The sequence below is a fragment of the Ambystoma mexicanum genome, chromosome 3q (genome assembly GCF_040938575.1).
Source record: "Ambystoma mexicanum isolate Mex_15411 chromosome 3q, UKY_AmexF1_1, whole genome shotgun sequence".
NCBI lineage: Eukaryota > Metazoa > Chordata > Amphibia > Caudata > Ambystomatidae > Ambystoma > Ambystoma mexicanum.
The window spans coordinates 26,763,842-26,788,322 of NC_090926.1; the positions used below are offsets into that span (position 1 = coordinate 26,763,842).

General features: G+C 52.6%; 1 long non-coding RNA gene and 1 pseudogene across 1 annotated transcript in view; one reads left to right on the forward strand and one right to left on the reverse strand.

The window, feature by feature from the left end:
* Positions 1-24,481, reverse strand: part of LOC138582043 (uncharacterized) — a 526,633-nt gene that overhangs the window by 144,227 nt on the left and 357,925 nt on the right. The window lies entirely within an intron of this gene.
* Positions 4,209-8,830, forward strand: LOC138448335 (28S ribosomal RNA; annotated as a pseudogene).

Sequence of the window (24,481 nt, forward strand, 5' to 3'; positions counted from 1 at the left end):
ATGGTGCACATGGGTGTGTTTCTGGGGGGAGAGTTGGGGCACAGTGGGTCTGGAGGGTAGCATGGGTCATCTAGGTCTGGGTTGGGAAGTTGGACGGGGTATCTTAGTGTGGCTCTGGAGGGAGGTGGTGGGGCACATTGGTGTGGATCTGGACAGAGGGATGGTGCACATGGGTGTGTTTCTGGAGGGTGAAATGGGGCGCAGTGGGTCTGGAGGGTGGCATGGGTCATCTAGGTGTGGGTTGGGAAGTGGGACAGGCATCATGGTGTGGCTCTGGAGGGAGGTGTTGGGCGCACACTGGTGTGGCTCTGGAGGGAGGTGGTGGGGGCACATTGTTGTGCATCTGGGAGGAGGGATGGTGCACATGGGTGTTTTTCTGGAGGGAGAGATGGGGCATGGTGGGTCTGGTGGGTGGCATGGGTCATCTAGGTGTGGGTTGGGAAGTGGGACGGGGCATCTTGGTGTGGCTCTGGAGGGAGGTGGTGGGGGCACATTGGTGTGGGTTTGATGGGAGGGACGGGGACATTGGTCTGGGGAGGGATGGCCACATATTGGTGTGGGTCTGGAATGAGGGGATGGGGTACATTGGTGTGGGTCTGGGTGGATGGGGGCATACTAGGATGGGTGGTTTTAGAGGGGGTTGGCTGGGGCTATCTGCATGTGATTCAGGATCGGCACATGGGCATCTGATGCAAGGGGAAGGGGCATCTTGCTATGTGGAGGGAGGATTGGGCATTATGGCATTGGTCTAGAGGGAGGGATGGGGCACATTGGTGTGGTTCTGGAGGGAGGTCATGGGGGCACATTGGTGTGGCTCTGGAGGGAGGTGGTGGGGGCACATTGGTGTGGACATGGGCGAGGGATGGTGAGAGGTGGTTGGGGCACATTGGTGTGGATATGGGCGAGGGATGGTGCACATGGGTGTGTTTCTGGAGGGAGAGATGGGGTGCAGTGGGTCTGGAGGGTGGCATGGGTCATCTAGGTGTGGGTTGGGAAGTGGGACGGTGCATCTTGGTGTGGCTCTGGAGGGAGGTGGTGGGGGCACATTGGTGTGGCTCTGGAGGGAGGTGGTGGGGGCACATTGGTGTGGATCTGGGCAGAGGGATGGTGCACATGGGTATGTTTCTGGAGGGAGAGATGGAGAGCAGTGGATCTAGAGGGTGGCATGGGTAATCTAGGTGTGGGTTGGGAAGTGGGACAGGCATCTTGGTGTGGCCCTGGAGGGAGGTGGTGGGGGCACACTGGTGTGGCTCTGGAGGGGGGCAGTGGGGGCACATTGGTGTGGATCTGGGCAGAGGGATGGTGCACATGGGTGTGTTTCTGGAGGGAGAGATGGGGCACAGTGGGTCTGGAGGGTGGCATGGGTCATCTAGGTGTGGGTTGGGAAGTTGGACGGGGCATTTTGGTGTGGCTCTGGAGGGAGGCGTTGGGGCACATTAGTGTGGCTCTGGAGGGAGGTGGTGGGGCACATTGTTGTGGATCTGGGCGGAGGAATGGTGCACATGTGTGTGTTTCTGGAGGGAGAGATGGGGCATAGTGGGTCTGGAGGGTGGCATGGGTCATCTAGGTGTGGGTTGGGAAGTGGGACGGGGCATCTTGGTGTGGCTCTGGAGGGAGGTGGTGGGGGCACATTGGTGTGGGTTTGATGGGAGGGACGGGACATTGGTCTGGGGAGGGATGGCCACATATTGGTATGGGTCTGGAATGAGGGGGATGGGGCACATTGGTGTGGGTCTGGGCGAATGGGGGCATACTAGGATGGGTGGTTTTAGAGGGGGTTGGCTGGGGCTATCTGCATGTGATTCAGGATCGGCACATGGGCATCTGATGCAAGGGGAAGGGGCATCTTGCTTTCTGGAGGGGGGATGGGGCATTATGGTATTGGTCTAGAGGGAGGGATGGGGCATATTGGTGTGGGTCTGAGAGGAAGGGATGGTGCACATGGGTGTGGGTCTGGAGGGAGGGATGGGGACATTGCTGTGGGTATGAAGAGAGGCATAGGACACATTGGTGTGCATCTGGAGGGCAGGATGGGGCACATTGGTATGGGTCTGGAGGGAGGGATTGGGGCTCATTGGTTGGAGGACGGATAGGGGCATCTTTCTGTGTGGAGGGAGCATGGGGCATCATGGTATGGGTCTTGAGGAAAGGATTGGGCATCTTGGAGTCTGGATCGGAGGCAGCATTGTTGATCTGGAATGGAGGGACAGGGCATATGATGGGGGCATGTCAGGGAATGGTGGAGCATTTGGGTCAGGGCTGGAGCACTCTTGGGAAGGAAGGGGGCATCTGGGTGTGAATGGAGGGATGGGGTATGTTTGTCTGGAGAGAAGGATGTTGGTTTATTGGAGTGGTGGGAGCATGTGTGTGTCGAAGGGATGGGGTAATCGGGTGTGGGTATAGAGAGAGGACGATTGGCGCCATCTGAGTGTGAGTCTGGAGGTAGAGGTGAAGCATATGGGTGTGGCTCTGATGGGTGGAGCATCTTGGTGTAGGTATGGAGGGACGGATGTTGGTGTCATTGTGTGGGTTCGGATGGAGGGATGGTGGCATGTGGCTCAGGAGGGAGGTGGCATTTGAATCTGGAACTTGTATTTGGAAGGAGAAATGGGGCATTTGAGTGTGAATGGTATCTGCTTGTGAGTAGGGGCATGAAGGATCATTAACAGCGGAGCAGCGGGGAGAGCCATGGGCGGACCTTGGTTACATCCCAGACGTGCACACCAACAGCCCGGGGCACCTCTCGCAGAGCGGTCCGGTGCGTGTGGTCAACCATGGAGCGGGGATTCCCTTCCACGGGAGAGGGGTCCACGACCCAGCAGATGGCCGGGGATGGGTTAACCTGCTGGGGATGTCCCCAACCACGCACCAGAAAGGGAGCCCTGCGCAGCCCCCTCTCCTCACTGAGCCCACCTCTGCGCTGGCTGGGGGCGCGCACTCCTCTCGCTGAACCTGCCAGTGGGTGGGCATTGGTGGGCACACCCTGGTCGGCAGGGAAGCCCTGAGTGGGAGCAGCCGGGAGCCGAGGGAAACCTGACTGCTCTGGAGGGGCGCCTCCCCAGGCAGACAGAGGCCCGGCACGCCAGGCATGAGTCCTGAGCCATGGTGCAGCTGGCTTACTTGACGGTGGGTGCCAAGGTTCCAGCCACCCACATCTTTGGGCAAGCGATGACCAGGAGCGCTGGCACAGTGGATGACCTTCCCTCTTGCCCATGTATCTGGAGCTGGGCCTTATGCGGCCGAGCTGGGGTTTGAAGACTCTAGTGGTCCCACCCAACCCCCTGTCTGTACTGTCTCTTGCCCGCCTCGCTGTCCGTCTCCCAGCCCCCCCCCCTGCCGAAAGAGAAGCAGAAGGGGTCGGGGAAGGATGAGTGGATCGGGCCAGATGGGCAGAATGGCCTACCTCCATCCCCCTGGGAAGTGCTGTGCTGCTGCAGATGGCGGTCAGGCTTCCCAGGCTCAGCACCTGGATTTTTTTTTTTAAACCACAATGGTTTCGGCGGAGCTAGACAGGGTGCTGGGCTGACCCGCCACAGGCGGCGCTGCCTCCCCCAACCTCTCCTGCACCGGCAGGGTCAGGCTGATGTCTGGAACAAAGAAAAGTTGCCTGTGACTCTTGGCAGTGGATCACTCAACTCGTGCATCGATGAAGAACGCAGCTAGCCACATTGATCAACACTTCAAACGCACCATGTGGCCCTGGGTTTTTCCCGGAGCTACGCCTGTCTGAGTGTCGCTTGTACATCAATTGCCCCGGGGTTCCCTCCCAGGGGCGAGGCTGGGGCTGTCTCAGGGACCCCATTCCATTCATCCCCCTAAGGTCAGACCCTGATCAACACCGTCGCTGGATCCTTGGATCTGGCGCGCAAGCTCATTGCCGACACGTCCTGGCCTCCCCAGTTTCACCGCCTCATGCTAGTTTCAGGAGGGCCGGCGCGCCCTGGATATGGCGGCGGCGGCAGCAGGCTTTAAAAAAGCCTGGCGCACCTTCACCCTACCCCGGGGCACCTGGCCATGCTGTGTGTGGCTGTCTTTGGTGTACCACGGCTGCCAGCGCAGGATGAGCATGGAGCGCAGACCTCGTGACCATGTGGGCTTCAGTCGCAGATTGGGACAGAGCATACTCGCCTGCGCCAGAGGCACGGGGCTAGGGCAACCTCCCGTACGGGCCCGAGGCCAGCTGTCCTGAGCTTTGTGCTCCCTGACCACGGCCTCAGATCAGATGTGGGGACCTGCTGAATTGAAGCATATTACTAAGCAGAGGAAAAGAAAGTAACCATGATTCCCTCAGTAACACCAGTGAAAAGAGAAGATCCCAGCACTGAATCCCCATTCAGCGGCAGGCATGGGAAATGTGGCATACAGAAAACCGACTCCCCGGCATCGCTCAGGGGGCTCAAGTCCTTCTGATCGTGTCTCACCATGCGGATGGTGTTAGGCCGGTAGCGGCCTCTTGCACACCAGGATCAGGTCTTCTTGGAGTCAGGTTGCTTGGGAATGCAGCCCAAAGTGTGTGGTAAACTCTGTCTAAGGCTAAATACGGGTGCAAGACTGATGGCCAACAAGTACCGTAAGGGAAAGTTGAAAAGAAGTTTGAAGAGAGAGTTCAAGAGGGTGTGAAACGGTTGAGAGGTAAACTGGTGGGGTCTGTGCAGTCCGCCCACGGGATTCAACACGGCAGGCAGGTTGGTCACCTGGAACGGTAGAGGCCCTTGCGGGTCTGCGGCCCAGGCACATCCAGCCCCAGCAGGGCGCATTTCCTCTGTGGTGGTGCAACACGACCGGCTAGGAAGGCCCCAGCGGGCAGGTGGCTCTCTGCTCCAGCAGAGAGTGTTACAGCCCCCTGACAGCAGTTTTGCTGTGTCCACGGGGCTGAGGAAGATAGACGCCACCGCGCCCTTATCCGGCAACCGTCCTGGCCCCTCTTGGGGGTCGCTAAAGTGGCGACGGGAGACAGGGCTCCCGATGCGACTGTGGTGGACTGCCCTCAATACGCCTGACCACATCGTGCTGCTGGGCGGAGAGGCCCACAAAGGGCGCCAGGGGTCAGTTAACCACCCAACCTGTTTGGAAACACTGACCAAGGAGTATAACACGTGCCCGAGTCAGAAGGCCGAATGAAACCCTGTGATGTAATGATGGTGAGGGCTGGTGCTCGCCGATGGCAGTGGCATCCTGTCACACTGGGCCCTCCACTGACCCGTCTCACCTGCTCTGTCAGAGAGATGATGCATGAGCGTGTGTGATAGAATCCAAAAGATGGTGAACTCGGACTGGTGGAGGTCCGCAGTGGTCCTGATGTATAAATCGGTCATCCGACCTGGATATGGGGGCAAAAGACTAGTCAAACGATATAGTAGCTGGTTCTCCCCGAAGTTTCCCTCGGGATAGCTGGTGCACGGAAACCCGTTTTATCTAGCAAAGCGAATGATTAGAGGTCTTGGAGCCAAAATTATCTCAACCTACTCTCAAACTTGAAATGGGTACGAAGCTCGGCTCGCCGGGTATTGTATGAAAGTGCTCAGTGGGCAACTTTTGGTAAGCAGAACTGGCGCTGCAGGATGAACCAAACACTGGGTTAAGGCGCGTGATGCAGATGCTCATCAGACCCCAGAAACGGTGTTGGTTGATATAGACAGCAGGATGGTGGCCATGGAAGTCAGAATCCGCTAAGGTGTGTGTGTTCTGACTTGAGTGTCGTGTAGACCATTGAGACCTCCGTCCCCAAGTGACGCACAGGGGAACTGAAAAAAAACCCCGCTGTGCGACCATTGGAGCCACAGGTGGGAGATGTTACTTCCCGGATCCACGGAATTTCTGGAACACCGATGCTGCTGCAGAAAGAACGAGGTTAAGTACCAGGCAAATACAATATAACACAAGAATCAGAGGATCTGAATAGTCTTACCTATCCAGTGATTGGAAAGCCCGGGAAACCTAGTGAAGGAGGTTCGAGACTCAGATGAGAGGCGGTCCCCAGAACAACAGGGAACGGAGTCAAGCGTGGACACAGGATAGCCCACCTATAGAGCTGAAGACGTAGTTTGAGTTCCCAAAGTGCAATGGCGTAGAAGTCCAACAAAGTACCAAGGGATGATCCGAAAACAGGTGAGGGACGGGTCGAGGTTCAGCAATGGGTAAACAGTTCCAAGCAAAGGTACAAAAGGGTAATCCGAAAGAGTCCAGGTGAAATATCCAAGATCAAGGTAAACCAACCAACAAAGTATATCAAACGTATCGCCAAACAGAGTCGAAAGAAAGCTGAGAAGCGGTGAGTGCTCCGTGCATTAAGCTTTATATACTGTGCGCTTCTGAGTCATGTGACGTCCACCATGGTCACGTGGGAAACGCCGCTCTGAATCAAGTGAGCAAATGAATGATCTATGCGGAGGTGTTCCGCCGCCCCTTCTGCCGTATGTTCTCCATGGCAACTGCCAATGCAGGAAGGGCTGCAACCGGGCACGTACATTGTACCTGGTACAGAGCTTTCGGTCCTTTGGGGTAACCACATCACGTGAGTCTCGAACCCTGGAAGGAGTAGTGTGGGAACCCGGGGAAGGTGTTGTGGAGATGTTAGCAGTGTTCTGGTGTGCAGAGGAGCGTCTAACAGTGTGTAACAACTCACCTGCCGAATCAACTGGCCCTGAAAATGGATGGTGCTAGAGCGTCAGGCCCATACCCGGCCAGCACTGAGAGCTGCAGAGGCTAAGTCAGGCGAGTAGGAGGACTACTCCGGTACACACAGAAGCCCGCGGCGAGGGCCTGGGTGGATCCGCCGCAGGTGCAGATCTTGGTGGTAGTAGCAAATATTCAAACGAGAACTTTGAAGGATGAAGTGGAGAAGGGTTCCATGTGAACAGAAGTTGAACATGGGTCAGTCAGTCCTAAGAGATGGGCGAGTGCCATTCGGAAGGGATGGGCAATGGCCTCCGTTGCCCTCAGCCGATCGAAAGGGAGTCGGGTTCAGATGCCCGAACCCAGAGTGGCGGCATCCAGTGCGGTAACGCAAATGATCCCAGAGAAGCCGGCAGGAGCCGCAGGGAATGTTCTTTTCTTTGTGAAGGGCAGGGCACCCTGGAATGGGTTTACCCGAGAAAGGGACCCAAGCCTTGGAAAGCGTTGCAGTTCTGGCGGCATCTGGTGAGCTCTCGCTGGTCCTTGAAAATCTGAGCGAGATGTAAATCTCGCGCCAGGCCGTACCCATATCCGCAGCAGATCTCCAAGGCGGACAACCTCTGGCATGTCGGAACAATGTAAGTATGGGAAGTCGGCAAGTTAGATCCGTAACTTCAGGATAAGGATTGGCTCTAAGGGCTGGGCTGGTCGGCTGGGGCACGAAGCAGGGCTGAGTGCGCACCATGGCTGGATGAGGCGTCTTCCCCCCCAGGGGGGCGGCTCTGCCTCTGGATGCGAGCCGGGCCCTTCCTGTGGATCACCCTAGCTGCAGTGTTCGACTCTCTCATTCCCGCTCCTGGAGTTCAGGGCCTGCATTCTGCCTCGGCCGACACCTAGCAGCTGACTTGGAACTGGTGCGGACCAGGGGAATCTGACGGTTTAATTAAAAAAAAGCATTGCAAAGGTCCGTGGAGGGTGTTGACACAATGTGATTTCCGCCAAGTGCTCTGAATGTCAAAGTGAAGAAATTCAATGAAGCGTGGGTAAACGGCTGAGGTAACTATGACCTTTAAGGTAGCCAAATGCCTCGTCATCTAATTAGTGATGTGCATGAATGGATGAATGAGATTCCCACTGTCCCTACCTACTATCTAGCGAAACCACAGCCAAGGGAACAAGCTTGGCAGAATTGTTGGAGAAAGAAGACCCGGTTGAGTTTGCCTCTAGTCTGGCACTGTGAAGAGACAAGAGAGGTAGGATAAGTGGGAGGCCCTCGGGCCGCTGGTGGAATACCACTACTCTTGTTTTTCCACTTTCCCAGTGAGGTGGGGGGCGAGCCCTGTGGGGCTCTCGCTTCTGGCTCCAAGCGCCCGTCACCTGCCGAGCACTACCCTCTCCGGGGACAGTGGCAGGTGGGGAGTTTGACTGGGGTGGTACACCTGTCAGAGGATAATGCAGGTGTCCTAAGGCGAACTCACAGAGGACAGAAACCTCCGGCGGAGCAGAAGGGCAAAAGCTAGCTTGATCTCGATTTTTCAGTATGAATACAGACCGTGAAAGCGGGGCTTCACGATCCTGCTGACTTTTTGGGTTTCAAGCAGGAAGTGTCAGAAAAGTTACCACAGGGATAACTGGCTTGTGGCGGACAAGCCTTCGTAGCAACGTCGCTTTTTGATCCTTCGATGTCGACTGTTCCTATCATTGTGAAACAGAATTCACCAAGGGTCGGATTGTTCACCCACTAATAGGGAACGTGAGGTGGATTTAGACCGTCGTGAGACAGTTTAGTTTTACCCTACTGATGATGTGTTGTTGCAATAGTAATCCTGCTCAGTACGAGAGGAACCGCCGGTTCAGACATTTGGTGTGCATGCTTGGCTGAGGAGCCAATGGGGAGAAGCTACCATCTGTGGGATTATGACTGAACGCCTCTAAGTCAGAAATCCCCCCACCCCAGACCGTGATACCGCAGCGCTGTCGAGCATCGGTTGGCTTAGAATAGCCAGCCTTGGCGCCGGTGTGTAGAGCTGCTCATCTTGGGACTTGAGTGTGGACAGAAATGGGCCACCTCTCTCACCCGTAATGCACCGGATGTTCGTGGGGAATCTGGTGCTAAATCATTCGTAGACAACCTGATTCTGGTTCAGGGTTTCGTAAGTAGCAGAGCAGCTACCTCGCTGCGATCTATTGGAAGTCATCCTCTGAGCCAATTAGAAATAATGCTCCACACTTCAGAAACTGCGCCACACTTTTTGTTAAGCGGTTGATATTTATTGTGTTGCCCCTTAGCGATAACACGTGTTTCGACACATCAGTGTCTTTTTCAAATCAGGGCTAATAGTAAAGCTATTTTCCAATTCGAAAATTTTCAATTATATGTAACAAACTGTCATGGGATAAATCCCCCTCCACCTTGCACACCAAAAAATCTTCTGCCGTCTGATCCTCTGAGCCAAGCTTTTGTCGCAAGGCGGCACCGCCGCCAAGGTTCTCCATTCTTCCTCCTGGGGCCTGCGGGGAGCACAGGAAAATACCACCCACCCTAGGGGCGCACCCGTGGGGGTGTGCAGGCTGGGCGGGGAGCACTCTTCTCACCTTTCCTGGTCAGCCTGGCGGACCAGATGGCCTCGGGCCCGGGCCTTCGAGGTGGTGCCTTAAACCCCGGACAGGCAGGGGAAGAGAGGGTGCAAGCAACCCCAGGGCATGGGGCTGGTACCTAAAGCCTGTGCCCCTGGACAGTGGGGTTGCAGCAGGCCCGGCCGGCCGCTGGCCCAACTGGACTGGCAGTAGGTAGGCCCAGATGGCCCAAGTTGTGGCTGGCGGACCAGATGGCCCGAGTTGCGGCTGACTCCTGCATTTGTCTCCGGTCGGGCTCCGTAAGCTTAATAGTCGGCGTGGAAGTGTCTCCCTGGTCCGAGTGCACAGAGTTGGTGCCTTAAACCCAGGGTGGGGAAGAGACGCAGCAGTTTAAGCACCCACCCCACAGCACAGGGGGTAGTACCTTAAGCCTGTGCCCCTGGACGGTGGGTGCAGGCACGACCGCCAGGCCATCTGGCCCGGGGAGTAGGCCCAGATGGCCTCAGTTGTGGTTGCCACGGCTGACTCCTGCATTTGTCTCCGGTTGGCATGGAAGTGCCACCCTGCGGCCTCCAGGGCGGTCGTGGTGTAATTACTGGCGTTCATGGGTTGCCCCCGGGGCCTTGGGCAAGTATAAACCACGTGTGGTCAGGTACAAGACGAGGTGCATGTGTCAAGGGGCGCCCTGAGCGGGTCGCTTTCCTCCGCATGGGGGTTAATGCGCTCGCAGTGGCCGGCCCCGAGTTCCACAGTGTTTGTGGGTTAGTGGGTTAGTCCTGGAGGGAAAGGCTCTAATGTGGTGGGAGAAGCTCTGAGGGGGGCCCGGCCAGAGCTCCAGGGCAAAAGCCCCCAAACCCAGTGGTAGTCGCAGGGAGCCCTGGTGGGGTTCCCATCGCTCCCCACAGGGCAAAGCTTTAAAGGGGCCCTGCTAAAAGCTCCAGGGTGGCTTGCGGGGGGGGGTTTCCTGGCCTTGGGTGCCTGTCTCACGTCTGGGTTGACTGTCCCCAAGTCCGGTGGTGATCGTGGGGAGCCTTGTCCCTCCCCGGAGGGTAAAGCTCTAATGTGGTGGGAGAAGCTCTAAGGCGGCCCGCGCCAGAGCTCCAGGGTCGCCGGGGCTGCTGCCCCTACTGGCCTTGTGTGCCAGCCTTTTGCGTGTGGGTCGAGAGTCCCCAAGCCTTGCGGCAGTCGCAGGGAGCCCCAGAGGGAGAAGTTCTAAAGGGGTCCTGCTAAAGCTCCAAGCTGGCTGGGGGGGTGCTGGTCCCCCCCAAGCACCCAGCCTTGGGTACCTGTCTCACATGTGGGTCGACTGTCCCTCCCCAGAGGGATAAGCTCCAAGCTGGAGGGGGGGGACTCTAAGGGGGCCTGGCCAGAGCTCGAGGCTGATGATTGGTGCTGGCCCATGCCTTTGGGCACCTGCCGGTCCCCTGTCCTTTGTCAGGCGGGGGGCCAAAGGCCCTTCCCGTCCAGGCCCATTGGAATGCATTGACATACCAGATGGCCGCTCTCTGAGCCCAGCCATCTGGTCCTTGGCCAGAGGAATGTCTGCAAGGAATGTCTGTTTTAAAACCCTGATGGTCTCAGCCGACTCCCAAGTGGGGAAGCTAGACGGGGAGCTGGGCTGTCTTGCCACGGCGGGCGGGACAGGCGGTGCTGCCTCCCCCCTGTTCTCTCTTCATCCCATTTTGCTTCTTTAATTTCTCATTTTTTAAAAAATGTTATTTTTATTGGCATTTTAAAGATGTGAACATTAACAGTCCCCTTCCCCGCCTGACACCCCCTCACCCCTACGGATCACTGCACTGCATATCTTCGGAGGCGAATGTACATGGCATAACGGGTCGTAGTCTATAGTACATCCAATAGTCTTAGTCTCTGAGGGCACCATTGTTCACGGTAGTCTTTGTGCAGGAAGTTCAGGACGGCGTCCCACTCATTCTTGAATGTAGCGTAATCCCCATGGATAGTGAATGTTACCCATTCCAGTGAAGTGTAATGCCACATTTTTGCTATCCATTCCTGTTGGCTGGGGATTGTGGTTTATTTACACTTTTGCGCAATTAGGGAGAGGGCCGCCATGCTTAGGACATATATGCTTTCCTCTGTGGTTTAAGCGGGAGTGTGTCCATCATGTCACTCAGGCCCAGCAAAGCTTCTCCAGTTTCTGTCCATATTTGGGGACCAAAGATGGCTTTCATTTCTTTGTTGACCACTTCCCAGAACGGTTTTAGGATGGGGCAGGACCGCCAGACATGGAGCCACGTGCCTACTTCTTTGCAGCCCCACCAACACATCTGTGATACTGAGGAGTATATTTTATGTAGCTTCTCTGGTGTTAGGTGCCACTGCACTAGTATTCTGGTCCACATTTCCCTGAACTGCACCCCTCACATCAATTTGGGGATTGACTGCCACACTTCCCACCACTGTTCTTCAGAGATCAGGAGGGGCAGAGTGTCTGCCCATTGTTTCATATAGGGCCACTGGACCTGTGCCTCTGGCATGGTGAATAATTTGTATGTTTTACTAATCATTTGTCTATCACTGGAATCTATTAGCAAGTACCTTTCTAGTGGAGTTAATTCTCTGGTGATGGATTGTTTCGTATCTCGAGAAGAGAGCCAGTGCCGCAGTTCAGCATAGCGATACCTATCCTCCTCCCGCCATTCCATGGTTTGTTTGCAGAGCTGGAATGACTTAACCTCCTGTCCCGCCATGTCCCTTGCGTGAATGCCTCCCGCTTCTTCCCACCTGGCATATGCTCCTTTCTCTAGCCCTGGGGTAAACTGTAGGTTGCAGAATAGGGGAGTGAACGGAGATGGGTAGGACATGATCTTTGCTTTTTTAACCATAGAATCCCATGTATCCCCCACCAGGGCTGTAATTCGGCTTCTGTACGTGTTGGGGGGCATGTCCGCTCTTGGGCACCACAGGACCTCTTCTAGGGGCCTTTCCCACCACTGCCCTATCCATCCTTCGTCAGATGCTGTTGGGATTCCCATTGAACCAGTTTCGGATGACCCTCAATTGAGCTGCTCGTTGGTAGTACATTTAAAATTTCGGAACTCCCATTCCACATGCCCCCGTGGGAGTGAACATGACTCTCAAGGCCACCCTCTGTCTTTCCCTTGCCAGATGTAGTTATGTACTAGTTAATTCAGGGTTTTGAAGAATTTCTGGGGGTCCGCCAAGGGGGAGAGCCTGAAAGTAATATAGCGCTCTGGGGAAAATGATCATTTTAATGACATTGATGCGGCCCATCCATATGTTAAGGACCCTCCTCTCTCCCAGCTAGGTCTTGATAGTTTCCAACAGGTGGGGATAGTTTGCTTGGTACATATCCTCTAGGGTACTGGTTAGTGTCATCCGCAGGTATCAAAGGTATCCCTCTGCTCTTGAGAATTGCCCTGTATCTGATATTTCTGAGGGCGTGCCTTCTTGTAGCACCATTAGTTCAGATTTTTGGTGGTTGGTCTTCAGGTCTGCCACTCTGCCAAATTCCCCTAGGAGTGCTGTTAACCTCCGTGGGGAAGTGTCCATATCTTTTAGCACGAGTAGGAGGTTGTCGGCAAAGGCCATTGCCTTACGATCTTCCCCACCGAATGTAATCCCTTTTATTCCCTTCTCCTGTTTGTCACGCACTCCACACACTCACCCCTCAGTGTCCCTATTGTTCCCCTTGCCAGTCCTCGCACATCCACCCCATCCCGTCCTCTTGCCTGGTTCCGGGACTCACTTGTGCTTTCCCCGAGTCCCCATGTGCCACCGCGCATGGTTCGACATGCTGCCTAATCGCGGAGACGCCCGTTCCATTGGCGTGTCCCTTGGCGATTGTGAGACCGGCTTCTTCCGCATCACATGACCAGCATCTCCCCCTCACGTGTTTAGAAGTTACGCTCACATGATGCGGTTGCGACTCATGTGACCGAAAGGTAATAGGCAGCGCCGGTATTTAAACAGCCGCATCGCAACACTTCGGTGCTTCAAAGCTGTTTATTTTGACACCTGTTCGGCGCTACACTTATTCCTTCGGATTACTTGGACACTGACCTCGGATTACACTACCGACTCCTATCGGATTTCCCCTGGCTTCTGGATTTTGCTTCATTGGATTCCTTGTTACGATTCACGGACTGCCTTCTGGACATTCTACTTACTTAACCCTTTGGTACTACATTCTGCTCAGCTTCCTTGTCCGGATTTTGGCATCAGGTGGGCCTGGCACACGCAGCTTAGTGTCATCTACTGCCCTGAAAAAGGAAACAGCCTTGCTGGGTCCCGGAACCTCCTCTATAGGTGCAGCAGATACACCACGGCCACTTATTGGTAAGACTGTTCCACTTCCTTGTTGTCTGGTTTGTTATTGCTGTCTTAGGCTTGTTACTTAACCGGTGCTTTCTTTACAGTGTTTCGGGGTTCCCAGAGGTCCACGGTTCCGGAAGATCATCTCCCACTTGTGGCCTCAAAGGTTGTACAGAGAGTGATTTAGATTCTCTCTGTGCGACACTTGTGAACAGAGGACTCTTCTGACTACATGACAGTCAAGACACAACACTGTCTAATTCTAGCTAGGAAGGGTTCAAGAATGTTTGCGTACAGGAATGGTGACATGGGCAGCCCTGCTTAGTACCCCTAGTGATCCTTATCACCTGGGAGACATGCCCATTGATAGCTAGCCTGATAAGTGGTGCTCCATAGTTGGCTTTGACCAGGTGGAGAAGGCCCGGGCCAAACCCCATAAACACCATGGTAGCAAACAAGAATGACTGTTTGACTCGGTCGAATGCCTTCTCTGCATCTAGTGCTAACACTCCCGCCCTCAAGACTGCCCTGTTTGACTTCTCTATCAGGTGGGATATTCGCCTAATGTTGTCAAACGTTTGTCTCTCCTTGACAAAGCCTGCTTGATCCGGGTGGATCAGTTAGGTGATTACTTTATCCATTCTAGATGTTAGAACTTTTGTAAAGGTTTTGGTATTGAGGTTTATTAGGGTAGTATGGCGGTAGGAGCTACAGAGGGTTTGTTTCTTGTTTGGCTTAAGGAAGAGGATTACCTTGGCCTCCTCCATGGCATGGGAGATGCGGCCCGTATGGGAGAAGGAGTTGAACAGGGATGTCATTAACGGGACTAATGTGGTATGGAATGTTTTATAAAATGTGGCGGGGTACCCGTCTGGGCCTGGGGCTTTATTTGGTTGTAGCGATTGGATCGCCCCATGCACCTAATCTTAGGTAATCGTCCCTTCTAAAGCATCATGCTGGCTCTGTTCTAATCTTTTTAGCCAGCAAGATTTTAAGAAGGCATTTTGGAGGTCACTCTCTGATGCCTCTCTAGAGTAGAGGCTTGTATAGAACTCTGGGAACGCCTGCAGGGTCTCTTGTGTAGGTGTGGTTTCCTGTACCTCCACCATCTGAATGTGGCGTATTGTACCTGCCACCTCCCTCTGCTTAACCTACCTGGCTAAGAGCCAGTCTGTCTTGTTTGCCTGGAGGTAATACTTCTGCCTCAAGAATAGGAGCGATTTTACTGCTTGTTTAGCTAGAAGGATATTGATTTGCCCTTTTATATGCCTATACTCCCTCCTGATCATTACCCCCCCTATCGGTCTCAATTACCCCTGTTCTAGGTCCACCTGGAGGGCCTTCTCCTGTTTGGCTCGAGATGCCTGCTTTGCTATGAGCATCCCCGCATGGTTGCCTTAAAGGCGTCCCATACTACATGTTCCTGCACCTCCAGGGTCTTATTTTCCCCCAAAGAAGTTGCAGATGGACTTGTCTATCTTGTCGCAAATGGCTGCATCTCCCAGCAGATGTCAGGGAAACCGCCACTTCCAGAGGCCCCCTCCCCCTCCCATTGGATTTCTAGCTGCAGGGGAGTGTGGTCGGGCAGGGCTTTGGTTTCCCTTTCTGTGATCCGTACTTGGAAAAGCAGTGTCACCGAAACCTATATGTAATCAATTCTTGATAATGCTCGGTGCACATGTGAGTAGTATACCCCTTGGAGTCCCCTTTTAGTTCATGCCATGTATCCGCTAATGCCATTCTGTTATGCTAGCCTGTAGTTTACTAGATGGGCCTTTAGATGTGGGTGTCCTGTCTGTGCTTCTGTCCGTGGATGCGCGCCACACCAAGTGAAAATCCCCTGTCAGTATTAGCTGGCTCGTTAACTGGTCTAGCTTCTCCGAAACCGCCTGCAAGTATCATCCTGCCCTGGGTTGGGGAGTACACTGTGGCGATTGTGAGAGGCCACCCCCTATTGTAGCTGGACGAAGGGGAATCTACCTTCCTTGTCAGCTTTTGTGCCTATTATTTCGATGTCAGGTAGCTGTCTAAACAATATGAGGACCCCTCAAGCTTTGCTCTTGTTGTTGGCCTGCAGAACCTGGGGGTACCATCTCAACTTCATTCTGTGTCTGTCTTGCTTACGGATATGGGTCTCCTGGAGCGTCACAATGTTGGGCTTGGTATCCTGGAGGAGGTTCTCCAATTTCCGTCTCTTTAGTCGGTGTATGTCACGACCCGTGACCCAAAACCCCACTGGCATGGTCACATGCCAGGTAGGGTTAGGACTCAGGGTTCACTTGGGGCCCCAAGGGCCTTTTATTATCATCATGGACTCTCCTGGAGTCAGTCCTGGTGCCTTTGGCGTCAGGCTCATGTTCAGGTTGGGACATTGTCTTGAAGGGACTACTTTTTCCTTGGAGGCCTGCAGTCAACATGGAGGCACGCACACAGTCTAGTTCTTAGAACCAGACTGTGCGGTGCAGTGTTTTGGGTGTGGCAGCCTGGACTACTTTACCTGGACTACTTCACTAGGGGAGGCTATATAAACCACACTCAAGTTACAGAAGGTGCTTCGCGTTATTCTGCAGCCAGCAGCGTGACGCTCATCGTGTCCAGAGACCAGCACCCGGCGATCTTTGAACAGCGGACCTGCAGAGGACACAAAAGAACATCATTAGCACTCTCTGATTACCTGCAACTTTCCATCCGTCGATTATCCCTCTTCCTGCTTCTCGCGGTCTTCCATCCAGTCGGAAGCATCATCGGGACACTAAGCACGCACCGGAACAAAACATCTGGAGGGAGAGAGAAAAAAGGACAACGTTAAAATAGGTTACTCACGGCATTTACGGCAGTAATCACGAGAACCTCACCTGGCAGGGCATTTCTTCGCCGGTTCCGCTCCAGAAATCTTCACACACCCAGAAAGACCATAGCGACCTGAAAAAGAATAAAGAATACAGGTTAGCAAGAAAAGACATTACTGCGCCGCACTTGCGCTCAACTAACCATCCATCATACGCTCCTGCGTTCATCATCCTGGCAGGAGCCTAATCCAAGCAGCGCACCCACCAAACCTCCGTGCACCTTTGGGGGAATAAATAAAGAAAAGACATTAAAAGCAAGAAAGGAAAGCAAGGACATTTTAAGACTGCTATAACCAGACTTACCTCCTTAAAGACACTTGAATGGGTTAGCACCATTGAAGTTAAATTGGTTGCTCTAACTCGCAGAAAACTACTCGCCCCTGCACAGAAGGCAGGACGGAGAGCACGCCTGATATCATAACAAGGTGAGGAGTGGGCCATCAGATCGAGTCCAGGGGGCTGGTGGGAGGAAACTAAATCTGTTCCTAAATCCAGTCCTCCTGTGTTTTCAGGCCCGACCTCCATAGAAGGCACCGTCCCGAATCGCGAAGGGTCCAGGGTGAATCCGGCAACCAGGGCAAAAGGGCGTCCCCGTGAATACCAGGTGAGCGTAACAGAACGCAAAGCCTCCACAACATTATCCACCTGGGCGCCAAGGAAACTTTAGAAATGGACCAACTGGCCCAGTTATTAGGACAATTACGTGCCGAAGTGCATTCGGCCAGGCAAGAGACTAATACCCTGCGAAGGGATCTTGTCGTTACCAAGGATCTCACCGAAGAAATCAGCAGGCAATTACTGCAATCACAGGCCGGACAAGCTCCATTACCCGGGAATAATCCACCGGCACAGGCAACCACGTCGTCTGTCGCTCCAGTACAAATCACCTTACCTAGAGCAATACTGTTAGCACTGCCAGAAAGGTTTTCAGGTGACCCAAGGAAGTATGCTGCATTTATGAATCAATGTCGTCTTCACTTCCTCTGCAGACCGGGCGCATTCCCTAACGATCAGGCACGACTAGCATTTATTTTGTCATAACTGAGCGGTAGTGCAGCAGACTGGTCAGTGCCGCTTGTGAGCTATGATGATCCGTTACTACGTGACTTTGGGGATTTCCAAAGGGAAATGGAAAAGCTCTTTGCTCGACACACCCATGAACAAGCTGTAGACAACAAAACCTTATCACTCCGGCAGGGGAATCAGGATTTACTAACATACATAGCAACCTTCAACAGGTTAGTGGCTGAAACCAGGTGGCCTGAAGACAAGATAACCACATTGTTTCACCGAGGCCTTCGAGGGGAATTGAAAGACGTCTTGGCTCAGGTGGTTGATCCACCTAGACACTGTAGTGAATTTATCAACCTGCAACTAGATCATCGACTACAAGATCGGAAAGCAGATCTGTCCAGATCAGATACACGAGCTGTGTATCTACGAACCAAGGATGCTACTTCACGCACGTCAGAGAATACCACAGAGCCAATGCAAATCGGAGGCATATGACCACCGTTAACAAAAGCTGAAAGAGACAAGAGAAGGCAACAGCAGTTATGTTTGTACTGCGGACAATCGGGGCACTTCCTAAAAGACTGTCCGATAAAACCCCCCAAGCGAAATGTGGGAGCTACAGAAAAGGATGAGAGTAAGAGGTCAGAAAACTGCAGAGGTCGACAAAAGTAGAGGTCAGTTTGTCGAGTGAGAAGAATGAGCCACCGACCTCACATTTCGCAATAACAATGATCCTAATCAATCATCAACAACCATCAAGGATGCATACCGTTGAAGCTGATCTGGCCGCACAGATGGGGCTTCCCTTAAGTTTTAAGCCAAACACAGGGTAACCACGGTGGATGGGAGAGAAATTGCTTCCGGACCAGTAACCCAATGTACAGCAGGAGTAACCCTGCTGTGCCAGGATGGACACCGGGAATCAATTTCCTTTGATCTCATCTAGGCACCTCAGTTTCAGCTAATATTAGGGATACCATGGTTAGTTGCTCATAACCCTCGGATAGATTGGCGTGCAAGAAAATTGACTTTTCCTCGTGATTGCGCTTCTACCTGTTATTTCCAAGAAAACAAATCCAGTTTCAAAGTTCCTACGAGTCCTAGAATCGGCATATCTACACTAGTGCTCTCCCTGAAGAATATCAAGATTTCCAGGATGTTTTCCAGAAGGAACAAGCTAATACACTGCCGCTGCATAGGTCCTATGACTGTCAGATTGACCTCATACCTGGTGTACAGATCCCTTGTGGCAGAATCGATGCACTCACAGAACCAGAACCAGAAAACCAGCATCTAAAATCCTATCTGGACCAGTACTTGGCCAATGGGTTCATTTGCCCATCTAAATCACCGGTAGCCAGTCCCCTATTCTTCGTGCCAAAGAAGGAAAGGGACTTGAGAACCTGTATTGACTATCGTGCCTTGAACTAGATCACCGTGAAAAACTGTTACCCCTGCCACTTATTCCTGAGATGCTGGATCAAGTCAAAGATGCCCAGATTTATACTAAGTTAGACCTCAGAAGAGCGTACCACCTGGTCAGAGTTAAAAAAGGAGATGAATGGAAAATGGCCTTCAGTACCAAATATGGGTTGTTTGAGTACCAGGTAATGCCTTTCGGACTTTGTAATGCCCCGGCGGCGTTCCAATACTTTATGAACGACGTCCTAAGGGAATTGATCGATGTTTGCGCCCTGGTCTACATAGACGACATCCTAGTGTATTCAACCTCGAAACAGTCAAGCATGTCCGCGCTGTCCTTGCCAAACTGCCCCAACATAAACTATATGCAAAACTTGAAAAATGCTTTTTCCACGTAACCGAAGTAGAATTTCTTGGTTTCATTCTTACTCCAAATGGATGTACACAAGGTGGGTGCCATTCTTAAATGGCCTTCTCCGACCTAGTTAAAAGGGGTCCAGAGCATGCTGGGCTTTGCAAACTTCTACCGTCGGTTCATTCCAAACTTCTCTCAGATTGTGCATCCGATCACGTTACTTCTACGAAAAAACAATAAAAAATTCATGTGGACAGAAGACGCCGAAAAGGCCTTCCAAGAACTTAAGGAAAGGTTCACCTCAGCCCCGATTTTAAGACATCCTCGTCCGGATCTTCCTTACATCGTGGAAAAGGATGCCTCCAGCATGGCTATGGGGGCGGTTCTTTCTCAGAGAGAACCTGAAACGGGCCAATTGCACCCCATGGCCTTCTGGTCGTGAAAATTCACACCCCCTGAACTCAATTATGCCATCACTGATAAGGAACTGCTTGCTATAAAATCCCCCTTCAAGGCATGGCGACACTACCTCTCGGGGGCCAGGCATACAGTCACTGTAATCACAGTTCATCGGAATCTACAATATTTAAAAACAGCAAAAGCACAATCCTCATGCCAATTACGATGGGCCCTTTTCTCCGCCGAGTATGACTACGTAATCACTTATCGACCAGGCATAAGAAATGGGATGTGCATCGATGAGAAAGTATATGCAACCCCAGATCCAGTAGCCATTATACCTGAGGACAAGCTTTTAGGCCTCACCACAGTTTTAACACAAACTGAGCTTAGAAACGTGATCCAACGTGAAATAACCCTGAGCGAATTACTGGAATGGCATACCAAAGGAAACCAATAAACCGTTAAAAATCAACTGCCATAATTTGATGAACGCCTTTATGTGCCTAAAACAGAGCTACAACAACATATAATTTCGGCCTATCACGATTCTTTGATAGAAGGTCATCCCGGATTTGCGAAAACCCTAGCCAAAGTGAACTCCAATTAATGGTGGCCCACTTGGCGTTGAAATGTCATTCAATACGTTCAGTCATGTGGGGTGTGTGTACAAAACATGTCACTGAAACAAAAACCAGCTGGCCTCCTGCAACCATTAGAAATTCCTCCTGCACCATGGCACACACTTTCTCTCGACTTTATTACCGATTTGCCTCCCAGCCTAGGGTTCAACACCATTTTAGTAGTAGTAGACTTATTTTCTAAAATGGCACACTTTATCCCTTTCAAAGGCCTCCCGGATGCATCCCATTTAGCAAAAGTGTTCCTGGAAAACATTATCAAACTGCATGGATTCCTTCAGTCCTGGTCTCTGATCGAGGCAGCCAATTCGTATCTAACTTCTGGAAAAAGTGCTGCTCTATGGCTCAAATCGACATCCAGCTATCCACCAGCCATCACCAACAAACGGATGGTCAAATAGAGAGGACCAACCAGACTCTCAAACAATACCTACGGTGCATGCTGCACCAAGTCGAAGTAACCTGGAGAGATCTATTATGGATAGCCGAATATGCTTACAACAATTCATTGCATTCCAGTACTGGTCAAACACCTTTCTACACCCTTTACGGCAGACATCTACGTACTTTCGAACTAGACAGCCCTCCCAGTCTAGAAATGCCAGCCGTAAAGACTCTTCATGCAAACATCACTCAGGCCTTTAAAAAGGCAACAGAACAGTTAATCGACCGACCCTTAGGCTGGAATTCCCTGTGTAACCCCACCGGATCTGAACCCTTGTCTCGTGATCCCCACCGCTGCTGTTAAGTGCACAGCCTATTCAGCCTGGGGCTTCGGTTCTTCCCCCCCAGGCCCCGCAATTGTTTGCGTCTTGTCTTTGACCTCTCTACTCTTCTCTACTCCCATGGCTTCTCTTGGTGGCCTTCATGTTCTGGCCTCCTATTAAGTCCTCCCCCTGCATCCCCTTCTTCTTCAATATTCAGGATTTTGGGTCCCTCATCCAACGTAGTGATGTGGTGTTGGCGCCCTTCCCACTTGAAGACCATTCCAAAGGGGAATGTCCACCTGTATTTTATCTGGCCTTTGGTAAGGGCTTTGGTCACCGGGCCCATTTGCCTCCTCATTGTTAGTATGGATTTGGCCAGGTACTGGAAAAGTTCTATGATGCGCTGTTCACTTTTATCAGGGTTGCTTTCCTTGCCGCTTGGAGGATCCCTTTGTTTTGGTCGTATTGCTGTAAAGCCATTGCCACTTCTCTTGGCCTGGCCCGGGTTCTTCTCGCTGCGGACCTTTTATTTATGAGAATTTCTCCCCCAACCATGTCCAACAAATCTTTGAACATGTGCTGCATTGTTTCCCTGAGGTCGGCATCGCTCACACTTTCTGGCAGCCCCTTCACCCTGATGTGGGACCTTCCCGAGCGGTTCTCCAAGTCCTTAACTTGGAGCTCCAGGTTGTGTCGCTACCGCCTGCTGCTTTGCTGATACATCTATCTTCCGGGTGTTTTAAGTGAGTTCTTGAATTGCGTTTCATTTGTAACAATTCAACTGTCGCCTTTGATTTCCTGCAGGGATTGTGCAAGTTCTGTGCGTATTAGGCTTAATTGTGTCTGAAGGGTAGCAGTCATTTGGTCACTGAATGCCTTAAAGCACTGTTGCAGCCCCTTGCTCATGACCTCTTGCCCCTGTGGTAGCGTCGGGGGCTCCTCCAACTGCTGCCTCTCTGTCACCCATGGATCCTCTTCCTCCGGGGCTTCCCCCTCATTTCTACATAGCTTTTGGAGGGTCCCTTCTGTTTTCTTGAGATCTTGGTCCTTGAGGGGCCCTTTTTGGCCTTCTTGGCCTTGTTGTGCAACATTGCCTGGTGATGGCTATTGCCTGCCTGCACCTTACTGTAGGGGGCTTCTCCCCAGGCCTCTGAGGTTCCTCTTGATCCCGGGGTATTGGCCAGTTGCTCTGTATGAAGGGGATTCTTCTCTTTCCCTCCTGTGCGCAGCGGGGGTCTAGCTACCCTTTAGAGCCTGGGTTGGTTGCCCCCTTGGGGCCTTGGGGCTAGTACACTGAAAGGTGAAAGTGGTCATGGTCGCAGTGTCACACTGGCCCGGAGCCCAGGAGCTTCTTGAATTTCTTTCCGGGGTGCCCCATTCTACCAATGCTCCTGAGCCTCTAAGTATGCTCTTGCACCCCTGGAAGTTCGTTCTCGGTTAATCTTGCATGGCAGGGTTAGTTTTCATAAGGGTGGGTGGTGGAGCTAAGCATCGTTCTTCTGCAGAGTCAAATGCTGGGGGTTGTGAGCACACGCCACCACCATCCATCACCCCCGGGTTCCTTCCCTGGACGTTAGCGGGGGGGATGCTGCAGGAGACTTAGTGCTGTCGCCCTTCTATTACTGCAGTTTGCCTCTGATGTTGCTGAATTGTATGGGCTTGGGCCTTTGTCTGGGTCCAGGTATGCTGCGGGTCTCCTGCCGTAGGGGGTCCCCTTCCAAGTGTAGGTTATGGTGCGCTGGGGCAGATGCTTTCATAAACCTCCATGTCCGTTGTTTGGGAGGGGAGCGCCTTGCTTGCGCCTGCTTCATGGCTGCCAACTCTCTTAATTATGCCCTACTTACCCTGCACCAGCTGGGGCACATCACAGCTCATGGGGGCCTTGTGCCGTGTGGTTCGTGGAGGCCCTGCGCTGCGTGGTGCCGGGCTCGCTGTATGGGGCAGAGGCAGGCGCAGGATTTCAGGGGAATACTACCCGCTCCCTCTCATTTGTAGCTGGGTGTCCGGGCTGCGCCGGCTCTGCTGTATTGCCGCGCTGCGGTGCTTGTGCCAGTTGTCACGGCGGGCGCGCTGGTCCGGCAGCCTCGTCTCCCCGCGGTGGTCCTCTCACACTCCCCAGTCTCGCCTATGTTGCCTTTGCTGAATGGGCACCCTGCTTCCTCTGCACAACCCGTGTGGGTTCTCTGATCTCCTCCGGCTCAACTGCCAGTCCCCACACAGGCATCGCTGCTGGCGGTCTCAGGTTCACTCACTCTGCCCCCAAACGCTCCAGTTGGAGTTTTCTTGGGGAACGCTCAGTTCACGGGTCGTCCCCTTTGCTTTTGCTGCCCTGGGGTCTTGTAATGCTGCTTATTGCTCCTTTTTTGGGTGGCCAGGGAGGAGCGCGCTCCTCACGGTGGGTTGGTCAAGGCGCCATCTTGGAATATTTTTCTGAAGCTTTTTGAAGCCTTTGTCTGCCCTTTCTTGAGTAATCTTTCTTCTTCGTCACTTCTCAATCCATTTTTCATCCAGGATGTGGCACAGAGGGGGTGCTGGTCTCCAATGTTGACGATGTGGCTCGGGAGCGTCGGTGCTTATTACTTAACTTATTTGCCGCCTTTGATACCGTTGACCATGCCATCTTGCTCGTCTGGGCCGGCCTTTCTGGTGCCATTCTTTCCTGGTTTTCTTTGTTTCTCTCTAACCGAACAGTCAATTTCCATCCCCCCTTTTCACTCTGTACCGTCTGCCTTGAGATGTGAGTCCCTCAGGTTTCCTCCATCTTCCATGTTTTGTTTAACATGTACATGTAACCTCTTACCAAGCTTATCTGCTCTCACGGCTTCCACTGTTATTCTTACAGATGACACAGATCCTGGTCCGTTTAGATCTCTCTTGTCGAGACAGCGACCAGATTTAGATCCTGTCTCGAAGCTGTGGGTGCATGGATGTGTAATAGCTGGTTCAGGGGAAATAAATGAGGTGTTGGTAGTGGGCCCTCCTCCCTCTACTGCCTTTTGGACCCCCTTCTTTTTGGCCATCTTTAGGGGTAAATATGTTAGCTTTTCTATCTGCGGGATCTCAGATAAATCCAGTATGTCAAAGGGGCTATCTTCAACTGAAAACCCCCTAGTAAGGTTCTTTGTTTACTCCTTTCTCAGTTACGTGCCCCTGTGGTGTCCTTACTTGTTATGTCCTCCATGGACCAATGCAACGCCCTATTTCTGGCACAAATTGTCTACTTCTTATGGCACATTCAGGTCCTGCAGAATCCTGCAGCCAGAGTAGCCACTTACACACCTAGTTGTGCTCGCATTACTCCATGTGTGCATGTGCACCATCTTCATTGGCCACCCATGGCCAAGCCCATTCAGGTCAAGGGCTAATGTCTAGTTCATCATGCCTTTTATGGAACTGGGGCAGAATATCTAGAGGTCAAATTCTGTTTGTACATTCCTGCTCGGCCACTCTGCTTGGTAAATGCCTGATATTAATTACTGACAAAACTGCCTTGTACATATAAATCTATTATACATCCATATAAAAGTGCTGTGTGCAAAATGCGTCATAAAGTCAAAGCAGAACCATATTACTTCAAGGCAAATCGTAACTATTGGAAATGCC